The sequence below is a fragment of the Rhinolophus hipposideros genome, assembly GCF_964194185.1.
Source record: "Rhinolophus hipposideros genome assembly, chromosome: 22".
NCBI classification, from domain to species: Eukaryota; Metazoa; Chordata; class Mammalia; order Chiroptera; family Rhinolophidae; genus Rhinolophus; species Rhinolophus hipposideros.
This window is the reverse complement of record NC_138068.1, coordinates 33,790,632-33,803,589: the sequence shown is the minus strand read 5'-3', so window position 1 is coordinate 33,803,589 and position 12,958 is coordinate 33,790,632. Positions and strand designations below refer to the sequence as shown.

Here is a 12,958-nt window from a genome sequence, read left to right as displayed (position 1 = left end):
CCCCCTCCAAAGTTATCCACTATGTTGACTTCTAACACCATGGTTAGTTTAGCTTAGTTTTGTATTTTACATAAATGGAGTCACAGAATATATACTATTTGTGTCTGATGTCTTCAGTTAATATTAAGCCTGTTAGATTCATCCATGTGATATGTGGCAGTAGTTTGTTCATTTTCATTGCTGTACAGTATTTCACTGTATGGATGTACCAATGTGTATGTATCCATTCTTCTCTAAGTAATTTTTTTATATAAACATTATTGGTGATCCACAGGAGCTGTGGTAGTTCAACCCTTTGTATAAATTTCCTTTTGAAAAGTATCGGTGGTGCCTGATTTATATTGTGTGATTGTGATGAATTGCTGTAGTATAAGGCCCTTCATACCTTGAGGTTCTATGAGTCTATAAAATAAAAGACTGAATGTAAAAAAGTATTTTTTACTATAGAAGCCCAAAGAGCTTTCGTAAAACCTCTCCCCTCATTCCTCAAAGAAAAAAAAAAAGAACTTTTATATAGAAGGCCTCTTTCTCCACGTGGACTTTGACCACGAACCTCAGCCTTTTTCTTGTTGTATTCTCTTTCTGCCTGCCCACTACATACTTGGTACTGATGTTGCTCCAGGGAAATATTTTTTTAAATGGCCACCTTTTATAAAATTAAGGCAAATTATCCATTTGCTTCTTTGGTATCTCAATCATTGTCCAATCCCTTGAATATCTTCCATAGTTAGATAGCAGGGAGTTTGCTTTTAAAATATGCACAGGATGTCCCTGGGCCTTTCGAAAGCGCATGGAATGACCCCCAGTTCCAGGAGGTGTGGGCAGTTATTAACACTGCTTCATGGACTGTCCCGAGCATGGAGGGCCAGTTCTTGACTGAGCCTGGACTCTTGCCCATTTGAGTTAATCCTGAAAATTTTAAGGTATTTTCGGTGTAGTATGGAGATGCATACATATTTATAGAATTTATAGGATAAGTTATAGAATTTTTAGCTCAAATTACACAGTTTTTGTCATCAGGATAGGAATTTGTAAACTGATTCCTACTCTCTTTCTCAAGAGGAGGAATGAACTGTAAAGTGTCAATTTACGAAATAAGGGAAATCATGCCATTTGTTAAAGTTAACTAGAGGGATTGATGTTTGTGACGTTTATCTACTAAAATCTAGTGAACATAGACTAGTAGCAACTTATCGATGCTACCAACTACATGGAGTTTTATATCTTTCACTTTTAAAAAGTTACATATATTCACTATGTGGTAAGAAAGCAAATACAGAAGGATAGGAAAGGGGACGTGAAAGTCACCTTCGCCACTCTTCCCAGAGCCACCAGTCTCTGGTTCTGGTTATTCTTGTGGGAAACACCTTCACTCTATAGAACGTGTTCATTCTTCTGTTTCTTGATTAGTCAATAACTTGTGACTCCTTTTTGGTAAAAAATTAAGTACATAGCTTACACCACTTCCCACTCCCCTTTCTTCCCGACTTTTGTTAGAATGCTTCTCTAACTTGAAATCATATATTTTAATGTTGCAACTTTAACACCTTTTTTTTAATTAAAATTTATTGGGGTGACAATGGTTAGTAAAATTACATAGGTTTCAAGTGTACAAGTCTGTAATACATCATCTGTATATCACATTGTGTGTTCACCACCCAGAGTCAGTTCTCTTTCCATCACCATATATTTGACCCCTTTTACCCTCTTCTAACACCCTCCTCCCCCCTTACCCTCTGGTAACCACTAAACTATTGTCTGTATCTATGTGTTTTTGTTTCTTTGTTTGTCTTGTTCCTTTGTTGCTTTTGATTCATGAGCTTTATATAATCTTTATGAACCATCCCTTACCTCTTAGACTATGCAAGTTTAGGAAGTTCATGTGCTCTTCTCTTTTTTTCTTCTTTCCTCACTCCCAACCCTTACCTCAACCTCCAGCAACCGTACCATTATTGTCATGGTTATTAACATTTGCATTTTGTCATATAGCTATACTTGTCTCTTTGATTAGAGGTTGATTCCAAACAGTGACAATTACTAACCAGCATTGACAGTATCAATATTGTGTAAATATTATTCACTGCAGATTCTAGTAGTGGAGGATTAGAAGGGAAGTGCCTCATAAACCTCTGCCTACCTATAGAAGGAGAATATTTCAAACATCAAGTTCAAGTGAATTCTCCTGTGCTGTGCCGCATCAATTGCCCCAAGTCAGGCCACAGCTTCATTTGCTTCATGTTTGGACCATGACTTCTGATTTATTGCTTTATAAAATTCATGAAATATAGCTTTATAAACTCATGGCTCCTTAATGCTTAGAAATATCTAGTAACCAGGAATGCTTAGAAGTCTTTCTTTTCTACATATCCAAATAAAACAAAATAACCCCCCAAATTAAAAAAAATTAACTATTGTATATTGTTCAATCACTTTTTTGTGTCTCAAGAATAGTATAATCAAAACAATCTCTAACTTCAGCTTTTTGTGAATCTACTTTCTTTTCTGAAAATCATAGTGTTTTCATTACACCACAAAGGCAGTTTCAGTGAAACCCTATTGGAACTTTGATGGAGTGTCCTGAAAGCCATTACTGAGCCACTCCTCTTGACAAATACATCCATTACAAGTGCCCCAGTGGGCTACTTCAGGGGAGGGATGATTCAAATACAGGCACTTTCAAGGTTTGTCCTTTGTTTACTGATTCATGAATACAGTTAGAGAATCTTAGGTATGAATGAACTCTCAAAGTTCTCTTGTTTGACCTCGTTACATGTGCTTTGCCCATAAATTGATTGCAAGAGGTGGAGCTTAATTTCTCTCCCCTTGAGATTCCCTTTTAATGCATAAAAATATGGCAAAGTGATAGTGTATGACTTCTGAGCCTAGGTCAGAAAAGGTCTTGTGGCTTCTTTCTTGTTCTCTCTGTTGGGTCACTCATTCTGAGAAAGACCAACTGCCGTGTCGTGAGAACACTCAAGCAGCACTACGGAGAGGCCCATGTGGCAAAAAGCTGACCTCTTTCCCACAACCAGTGAGGCAGTGGGGCTTCCTGCCAATAGCATCAGCTCTGAGTGAGCCTTCAGATGACTGCAGCCTTGGACAGAGTTCTTGACTGCAATCTCATGAGAAACCTTGAGCAAGAACCGTGCAACAAAGCCACTCTTTTATTCCGTATCCACAGAAACAGAGATAGTAGGTGTTTGTTGTTTTAAACCACCACACTTTGTGATAATTTGTGCAGCAACAGATAACTAATAAACCTTTATATCCTCTCACTGCCAAATGGCCCTCTAGTTTGTCTACTCTAGTTTGATAATCTACAATGAGAAATCAGCGTGCTCTGTTACCTCTTTAGGCAGCTTAGACTTGTCAGACTTCAGTTTGTATCAGTGGATCTTGGTTCTCTTCTTTGGAACCTCTGGGACAAATGTGATCAGTTCCCTCCTACTTTGCAGGCTCTATTCAGTCTTTTCTGGACTGGCTCCTTAGCCTTCCCACCTCTGTTCATTTCCCACCTCCATACTGCCACCAGACCTTTCTGTACAGAGAACCTAACCATGGACTGAAAAACAGGGCAGTCAGGAGAGAAGCAGACTGTCCTGAAGTAGAAAGGGCAAAAAGGAGATCCTGACCTAGTTGTGGCTTAGAGATCCACAACAATCCCAGGATTGGAGGGTTAGCGCTCAAAACCAGAGCCATAAAAGTATATGTGATCAGTTTACTATATGTCTAAGCTAAATGTTGAATAACTTTCTATATGTTAAAATAAAAGCAAAATATGTATCTCTTACTAACACTCCCATGCTCCCTACTTTTAATTCTTTAATGAGGACACACACACACACACACACACACACACAGTCTCCTAACCTCTGTTGCTCATTTCCCTAGAAGATGGATGGGAACTACTTAACCTGATGGGAAATGCACTCCCCTCATATGACCCCAGAACATGCTTTCAGTGTCGTTTCTGACTGCTCCTTCTTTTCTTCTATTCATCTCCAAAGCCCCAAGTTCTGGCCACTCCAAATTACTTGTTCTTCTTCCAAAGGGTGGTGTTTTGTCCTTAGTAACTTTCATATGCTGTTACTTGTACTTGAAATTCCCTGAGCCAATTACATTCCTTCCTTAAGACCCAGGACAGACAGGAATCTTCTTGCAGACCTGTGGAAGCCCCTCCCCGAGGTGCTTTGTTCCTTCCTTTGCTCTTTGTGCAGCTTGCAGTTGGCATCCCTGTGACACTCTCCATAACACACCCTAGACATGTGTTGAAGGGTCCACCCCTCCCAGCACTTCTTAACCTTTTGTTCTGAACCCAATTATTCTAAAGAAACAGATCAAAGGTTGAACCCCAGTGACTCACATGGAAGGTATAGGGGTTTGAAGGATCTTTCAAAGTATTAAAAGATTCCACTGCCTGTGAGAGTCACATCACCAGATTGTAACTCATTTGAGGACAAGGACCGTGTCATGTCCAGCTTGCTTTTCACTCTCCGTAGTTGGCTCCTAAGAATTATTGGATGAATAAATTAAGTGCTAAATGGCATTTCCTTACTAATTATTTTGCAGAAAATTTTAAATAAATTTACCACTCTTCTAGAAAAATGAAAAGTCACATAAAATAACCTCACATGCTCTTAAAAACAAACAATATGGGTAGGAAATGTTGGATAATGACGAGTGTCCAGAAACAAGAAGATTTGGAGACAGTTTAAATGGATTGCAGAACACAGCCTCTACAAACAGTCTTGTAAAAGGACAATTTGGACGAGAATGTGTTTGCAACACCCATCCCACCACCTCCCACCCCCCAGATCACAATCTGCTGGCAAAGCCCAGCCTACAAATCACTGCTTTAACGCAAAGCAAATGCTGTTCCTGGAATGAAACAGCTGAAAAGAATTAATTTTCTTTGCTTTTAGAGAGAGAGAAAAAAAAAACACAATATATTTTTACCTGCTAAAGTACAATTACATGTGCTTTCCAGGCCTCTACAGGAGTGCTTTACTGAGACTGCTGTATGGTTAATCGCTGTGTAAACAAAGACACATCAAGCCTTCCAGTGAGAAAACTGAGTTCTTTTCCACTTTAAGCTTGTGATTTGATAAAATAATTAGAATATATGCAAATATATGGCCTAAAAGGCCACGCTCACTGTATGGGTGCATATCTTCCCTTGTAGCCTGCCCTCACTCTGATGGGAGCCTGACAGACCTTATGAAGTTCAAGGGTTCCTGCCTTCCAGTGATTAGTAGGAAGCAGTGAGCATGGGGATCAATGAGAAACAGACTCCATATATTGAAGGAAAATCTTAAGCCATAGGAGGCATAGAGGCTCGTAAGGCCAGCGGCCTTTGTGCCAAGCCTGTGTTGGAATCCTTCTTCCTAAACAGATTTGAGGCCCACAGTTCAGGCAGAGCCTGATCATCTGATGAGCACACATGGTAATTGTTACTTTCCCATTAGGTTACCCTCACCTTACTTAGAGAACAACCTCAGGCTCTTTGCTACCTGGGAATATGTTCCTGATGCTGGTAATTAAATTTTATACATGATATTGTTTCTAATTGTCCAGCTTCCCCCCTGTGTTTTCATCATTACTATGAAATGTTTCATATATTTTTAAAAGAAGAACGTAATATATTTGTAAGTTATAAAGGATAATAATAAAATGAACACCTGTGGACCCGCCACTCAGCTTAAGAAATTGCCCATTACCCATATCTTTGAAGCCCCCATGTGGGCCTGTCTGAACTTTATATAAATATCATATGATTTCTTCTGTGAGAGTCTTTGCAATTTCTTACATAATTAACTGAAAGGATAATGAGTCCCTTTATCATTTTATACGTAACTCTATCAGATCAAACTGTTCTCACTTGCCAGTTATAATAGAACTTAAACGTGTCATTTCCCACCCCATCTCCCCTTTTCAGAACAGGCAAAATTCTTTATCCAATACTCTTTTTGTCACTGATAGAAAACCTAGCTATGGTTTAAAAATAAAAAACGTTAGATTGAATTGATGCTTCCTGGAACATTAAAAAGATAAAATGCCATTTTACTTTAAGTTAAAATTCCAAAGCGCTTTTTGGTTTTACTGGCATTAAAAATTTGGTGAGCATGTGTAAACACTTCAAAGGAGCTTCATTCTTTGGGCCCCAGCAATATCACTTATTTTCATTTCATGGAACATGCCACCATGAGCACTCATGACTAAGCTTTCTGCTGGGCTCACACAATAATAAAAATGACGCTCAAAGAGAAGGCAAGTTAGCTAAAAGGCTAGTAGTGGGCAAAGAGGTACTTATAGATATTCATCTGATGTTAATAACTTAACTTAAAAATATAACTAACACTTTGTTCTATAAGAGCGTCCAGTGTCATGGTTGAAAGCTTATTTCTTTAGTGCCTCAGCAATGCTTTGGGATTGCTATATCTTTACTATAGGCTTAAGAGATAGGGCTGGCATTTGGATTCTTATTTAACCTTTCATTGCGTTAATTGATTTCAGGTTTGTTCTCCAAAATGTGTCAAAAATCCACAGAAAATAATCACAGTATTTATATTTTTAAGTAAATACAGTTAAGGTGCTACATTGTATTAAAATAAATGATTACTTTAAAGTACAAAAATGTCCTATTGTTATTCATTCTTGAAAAACACAAAAATACAGAAAAATGTACATCTGCTTTCCTAAACTTCCTTTCTGGAACACTGAGCTCATGGGGCAAAGTTGAATGCCGCAATCAGTGGCATGGAAATATCATTCGACTATATACGAATGTTGCAGTGAAAAAGTAACGCTTGGAAAGAAGCAAATTAAGTAATTTATTATTAGAGGCAAAGTTTATAAGGCAAGCATGACATTTGGACTTCAACAATTGAGTTGAATTAATCTGTTGAGGTAGTGCTCTGAATTGATATAATTCAGAATTAGTTTTTATTTTTAAAACAAAGATGTTGATTACAAGTAGCTATAATAGGTTTTGTTTGATTTAAAACAGAACTTTTCTCCCCTTAACTATCACTAATATACTTTTTAAAAATTGGAAATAATTTTTCATGTGTAATTTTCTTTTCCATCACGAGAAGTATTAGTTCTAGCTATAATCTAACCATGTAGGAGTGTTTTTTGTTTTTTTTGCCACAAAAATTTCCATCTGAAATGAAGAATACAGAGATTTATGAATAGAATTCTAGTGATTATGTAATTCTTATTACTGTGGTTCTCCTAAAACTCTCAGAAAAACATTTTGACAAGTTTTATAGTCAATTTTCATCTGCTCAAAGGGTAATAGAGATCACCCTAGCATGAAATAAATCCTAAAAAAATATTTGTTGAATGAATGAAATCATGTTTCAATAAAACTTGTTTCACTGAATACTTTTCTGTTCAACAGAGAACTTCCAAGCCCTAGCTAGTGGCCCCTGTTTCCGGCAGTTTCTAACACAATAAAATGATAAAACAGGAAGAGAATTGAAATATCCTTTGGGGGCTTGTATTACTATTTGACCCACATCTCTCTCTTGCTTTTTAGTCAGCATCCTTCTTTAATCTTGGACAAATCAGAGTGCGCCTTGGAAAGAGAGAATAATTATTTTTGTGGCTTAGTGTTAACTGGGCTTCTATAGAACTCTATCTCCAGATCTCCCAAGACCGTTCAGTGGTGCAAGTTTTTCAGGGAAGCAAGCCAACTCGAAGCTACTTCACGGCCATAATGGGACATGCATTATATGAATCTTAAGGATTCTGAAGGACTCCATGTCAGGACAGTAAAACATCCTTGTATGAACCCACTATTCGGTTATATAGAACCTACCAAGGGCTGGGGGGATCTACGGAGATAAGAGGAGACTGTTCTATTTACAGTTCGTCATTCTCATTTTAAAAATGAATTTATCTTTATTCAATAAGGAGTAACTTAAGCTCTGTGCAAAATGTCCTAGGGTGAGCGATTCAATCTAAGGCTAAGGAGCAGCAGCTGACTTGGCAACTGCCCAGTCCAAGACAGTTCTGATTTTAGAGTTCTGTTTTCCTTGCAAGAAAGTCTGGGATGTGAAGCCAGGCGGAGAAGTTTTAAATGGGTGCGGGAGCCAGTGCAGCTGGGGGTTGTTAACAATTGGAGAACAACATTTTTTTTTTTTTTTTTTAAGGGTGGCTGAGGGCTTCTCTGGTCAGAAAAGAGAAACCGTTTGGTTAGAAAAAATTTGCTTGCGATTCTGGCAAGGAAAGTTTGTTTGACATAATTTAAACAGGATGACTCTTGAATCATTTTGAGAAAGGTATCCTGGCTGGAAAATCATATAAGAGGAAGCTTGCAGCTCTACTATTAACCGGTGAAGGTGGTGATTTAAATGTCAGTAGGAGGCAAAGCCTTGCATAAGGGCTAACGGCTGTCTCATATAGTGGGGGACACTGAGACTGAAGTAGAACTGCTCTTGGGCATTTACACCCATAGGTGAATTCATTTGCTGCAAAGCACTCGATACAACTTGCCGGAAAGGCTGGCCTCTAAGACTGTACAATTCCATTCTGAATGTCCCTGTAATGTCATTGACCTGTCGCTCTCGTGGAGCACATGTACAGCACATCACCGCCTGACCCATTCTCTCGCACTGGAACAGGATCAGTAGTGTTGACATTTTTGCACATTGTTCTTCTGTGAGGTGATGTGTTGTAAAGCCACTTGGTGGAAAAGAATCCTGCCAATTCCCTGTGTCCACCTTTCACATGTAAAGCCCATTCAGGAAATCATTTTAGCATGGCTTTGGGTGTTCTTAATGTTTTCTGATGGAGATAGTGTCATGATCTGGGCATTTCCAGTAGTAGCCTCATCACTGGGCTTTGGCTTTTTAAAAATTATTTATTTATTTATTTATTGGGGAAGGGGAACAGAACTTCATTGGGGAACAGTGTGTACTTCCAGGACTTTTTTTTTTTCCCCAAGTCAAGTTGTCTTTTCAGTCTTACTTGTGGAGGGTGCCGTTCAGCTTCAAGTTATTGTTCTTTCAGTCTTAGTTGTGTAGGGCGCAACTCATCTCCAGGTTCAGTTGCCGTTGCTACTTGGGGGAGTCGAACCCGCAACCTGGTGGTTGAGAGCCCACTGGCCCATGTGGGAATCGAACTGGCAGCTTTCAGAGTTAGGAGCACAGAGCTCCAACTGCCTGAGCCACTGGGTCGGCCCTGGGCTTTGGCTTTTTAAAAAAACAAAAGCCTTTTCAAATCAGTAATTGAGGTGTAAATAGTCATAGGCCACTACCAAAGAAACATGGTCATTACCAAAAGGCCAGAAGCTTCTCTGAAAGGAAATAATGCTTCAGCTTGACCACACCAAAGGCTGTTATGGATAGCACTTTCACAGGCTCAGACCTGTCACTCCAGGCCATTCATTTGCTCTGCTGGTTGCTTGAGTTTATGGTCTTCTATATGTAATAATTGCATATGGAAAAAGCCTGATACTGTGATGTTAGCATCAGTCTAGTTTGCTGTATTATTATTAGAATCACTTTAATACTGTGACTATAAACTTTAATTTTTAGAGTTTGAAACAATTTCAGATTTAGTCCCCATCATCAAGAAACCAGTTAAATATTTCTTGATATCACTGATGTAAGAAATGTTCATTAATTTTTATTGAAATATTAATTTTTCCTACATGTAACTGTGTTGGAGCAAACTTTGTATTACTCTTTGCTGAGTTTCAATTATAAATCAGGACTTAAACAGTTTTGAAAGTTTTTTGTGAGATAAACTTTACCCTTGAGACAAATAATTGTTTTCTAGTCATTTATAAAACATATATTTTGAATTTTTTTATTTCTAATGGAAATAAACATTTGTTTTGATTGCTTTTTTACTATAACAGGCTTTTCCTTAAATATGTGTGCCCAGTGTAAATTTAAGTAGAGACTTATTCATTGCCCTTCATAAGGTTTGATCATGTTTTAGTCATGAGACATGAAATAATTTGAAAGCATAGATCAGTTTCACATTATAATAAAGCATTCTCATGAAAGATAATTAAAGTTATATGCTAACATCCCATTACATCAAATTTCAGTTGTTCAGACCATCACAATCTAAACAGGGAATAAGTTACTTCTTCATAGATAATACATTTAGGTTAACAAGGTCATTGAGATTCTTAGGGGCATTTTTTAAAAATAGAAAATAAATAAAAACAGGACAAAATTCAGAAGTTTCAGAAGCGCTATATGGTGAAGAATTGGTTGCCTTCCACTCAGTACCCTGAATCAACAAGTTCCCTCTGCAGTAGCAACTACTGTTGCCAGTTCTTAAAATCTTCTTCCAGAGAGATCTCTGTATTTGCAAACATGTTTATCCATGATGCCCTTTTGTTTTCTTTAACAAAAATGGCAGCACCATCTCTATACATCATTCTCCACCTTTTCTTTTATATTAGATAAACTATACATCTTGTAGATTAGTGTTTTTTCAAACCAGAATATATCATGTTAATGAGATCTAAAGTTAATTTAGTGAGTCACGAGTACAACCTTTTAAATGCAGTGGCTATAAAGAACCCAATAGACTAGGTCAAATTCAAGTACAATGGTAAGTATTCTTTCATGAAATTTCATTTGTAAAGAAATGTGTGTATTATGTGATAACACAGAGGGGCTTTTTTGTTTTGTTTTTGTTTTACTGTGGTTCACGGTCAAAAAAGTTTGAAAAACACTTAATGTCGATGGTTCCATGTCACCCAGGTAGAGCTTCCTTCTTCGTTTTTATTTTTGTATAGTAGTCAGTTGATAGAGTATTATAGTTTTTTTATATATATATATACTTCCAACAAGAGCCAATTAAGCTATTTCTAGTTTCTTCCTAATTAAAACTACTTCAATGCATATCTTTGTAAAAAAGTTATTTCATACATTAAAGGCATCTGTAGAATAAATATCTAGAAGTATAATTGCTGAATCAAAGGGTGTGTCATTTTGATAACTACAGTCAATCTTCATTATTTGCATATTCCACATTTGTTAATTTTCCTAGTTGCTGGAATTTATTTGTAATATCAAAATCAGTACCTCTGGCACTTCCACAGTCGTTTGTGGGCATGTGCAGAGTGGTGAAAACTTTGAGTCGCCTGATACACTCAGGTTACCTGCCTTCTTGTCTCAGCTCTCTTTCTGTAAACAAGTGTCCTTTTGGTGGTCTGTTTAGTGTTGCATTTTTCACGTTTTTGCTTTTTGCTGATTTTGCTGTTTAAAAGTAGCCTACAAGAATAGTGCTCAAATGCTCTCTAGTGTTCCTAAGTGCAAGGAGGTTGTGGTGTCTTGTGGAGAAAATGTGCATGTTGAATAAGCTCCATTTAAGCTAGAGTTATAGTGTTGTTGGCCTTGAGTTCAAAGTTAATGAACCAACATTACCGTACATCCAGAAAAAGGAAGAAGAAACTTACCAATCTGTGTACTGCTCCAGAACCTGTTAAAGTAACATCTATGGTACATATTGAAGCTGTGGAAAAGCTGGAAAAGTAGCTATACTTAAGGATTCATGAGATGATGACCAATAAAAAGAGTCTAGGGAACAACATTGTTGTGAGGCTGAAAGACAGACATTCATGGGCACATTATCCACCAGGAATAATTAAACTCTGCTTGGCTAGTGTTTTTTTATAAAGAAATACAGCATATAATTAATTATTTATAAGAAATAAATATTAAGTAATATGTCTTTAACAGAAACACACATAAAATAAGGTTACTTATAGATTGAAAATGTGACCAGAGGCTTGCAGGAGCAATAGCTCCATATTTGCTAATTCAGTGTTCATGATGACCTTACAGAACATAACTACACAAATTACAAGAATGGATTTCCAAATGGCCCTACTGCCACCATTATTCTGAGAGTGCTTTCTTCATCCCAGCTAACAAAAAACGTTGTTTGAAACTTTTTGATATCTGTTAATCTGATAGTTGAATAATGGTATCTTGTGGTTTTAATTTGCGTTTCTTTCAGTAGGCAAAATAGAATGTCATTTTGTGTTTTAGAGCCATTCATATTTCTTTTTGTTCATATCCTTTTTTGCTTTCTCTTTGGATATTTGTCTTTTTCTTATTGATTTGTAGCAGATCTTTATATATTAAGAAAATTAGGGACGTCATCAAAATGGCAGCGTGAGGTGAGCCTCTGTTAAGCTCCCCTAGAAATTACAACTAATCAAACAACTATAACTCCACAAAGGACTCCCTGCACAGCAGGCAGGCAAGAGGAAGAGGCCCACTACTGAATTCATCTAAAGGTGGGCGAATCACGTGAGCAGGGGAGGAGGGAACGGAGAAGTGCGGAGTCGGGCGCAGGATGCAGACTTAGCTCAGTGCTGTGAGCTCGCTGCATCCCGGAACTACCGCAGCTGCGGAAGAGGGAAGAACTCGGGCTGCTAGGGCTCCGCTTATGGCCCACAGGGCTGAGGCGACAGCAAATAACACGGCTGAACCCATTACTCACGGCAGAGACCTTGGAGAAAAGACTGAGGGAAGAAGGCTGAAAACGGTGGTTTAAGCCCTCACTGTCAAGCAGAGAATGGAAACTTTAGGCACTGAGACTAGCTGTCCCCTCCCTACCCTCCCAGAGCTCACCCCGCCCCCACCTGCCCGGTGCTGGAAGTGGAACAGTAGCAGGGTCAGATCAGAAGAACAGAATATTTGCTTTTCTGAGAACTGTGCACCGCAGAAACAGATTCGCAGCCCAACTAGTTCGGCAAAGAGGAGGGAGCTGTAGAAACAGGACCGGCTGTGGTGGTGGTTGCGGCCATTGCTCTGGGCCACCTCTCACAACTCACTCCGCCCCTGGCCCCACCTAGCTGGGCGGATCTCTGCAGGAGTAAACAGAGCTGCTGAAACTCACGGCTCTGAATCTGGTGCAGGAAGAGCTTTGGAACTTCAAAGGCTCTCCACATACCCACAAGGACACTGCCCCCTGTGAC

The 12,958-nt window shown here is 38.4% G+C and overlaps 1 protein-coding gene across 3 annotated transcripts in view; it reads left to right on the top strand.

Moving 5' to 3' along the window:
• The window catches only part of TASP1 (taspase 1), a 259,989-nt gene that overhangs the window by 201,827 nt on the left and 45,204 nt on the right, over positions 1-12,958 (top strand). The window lies entirely within an intron of this gene.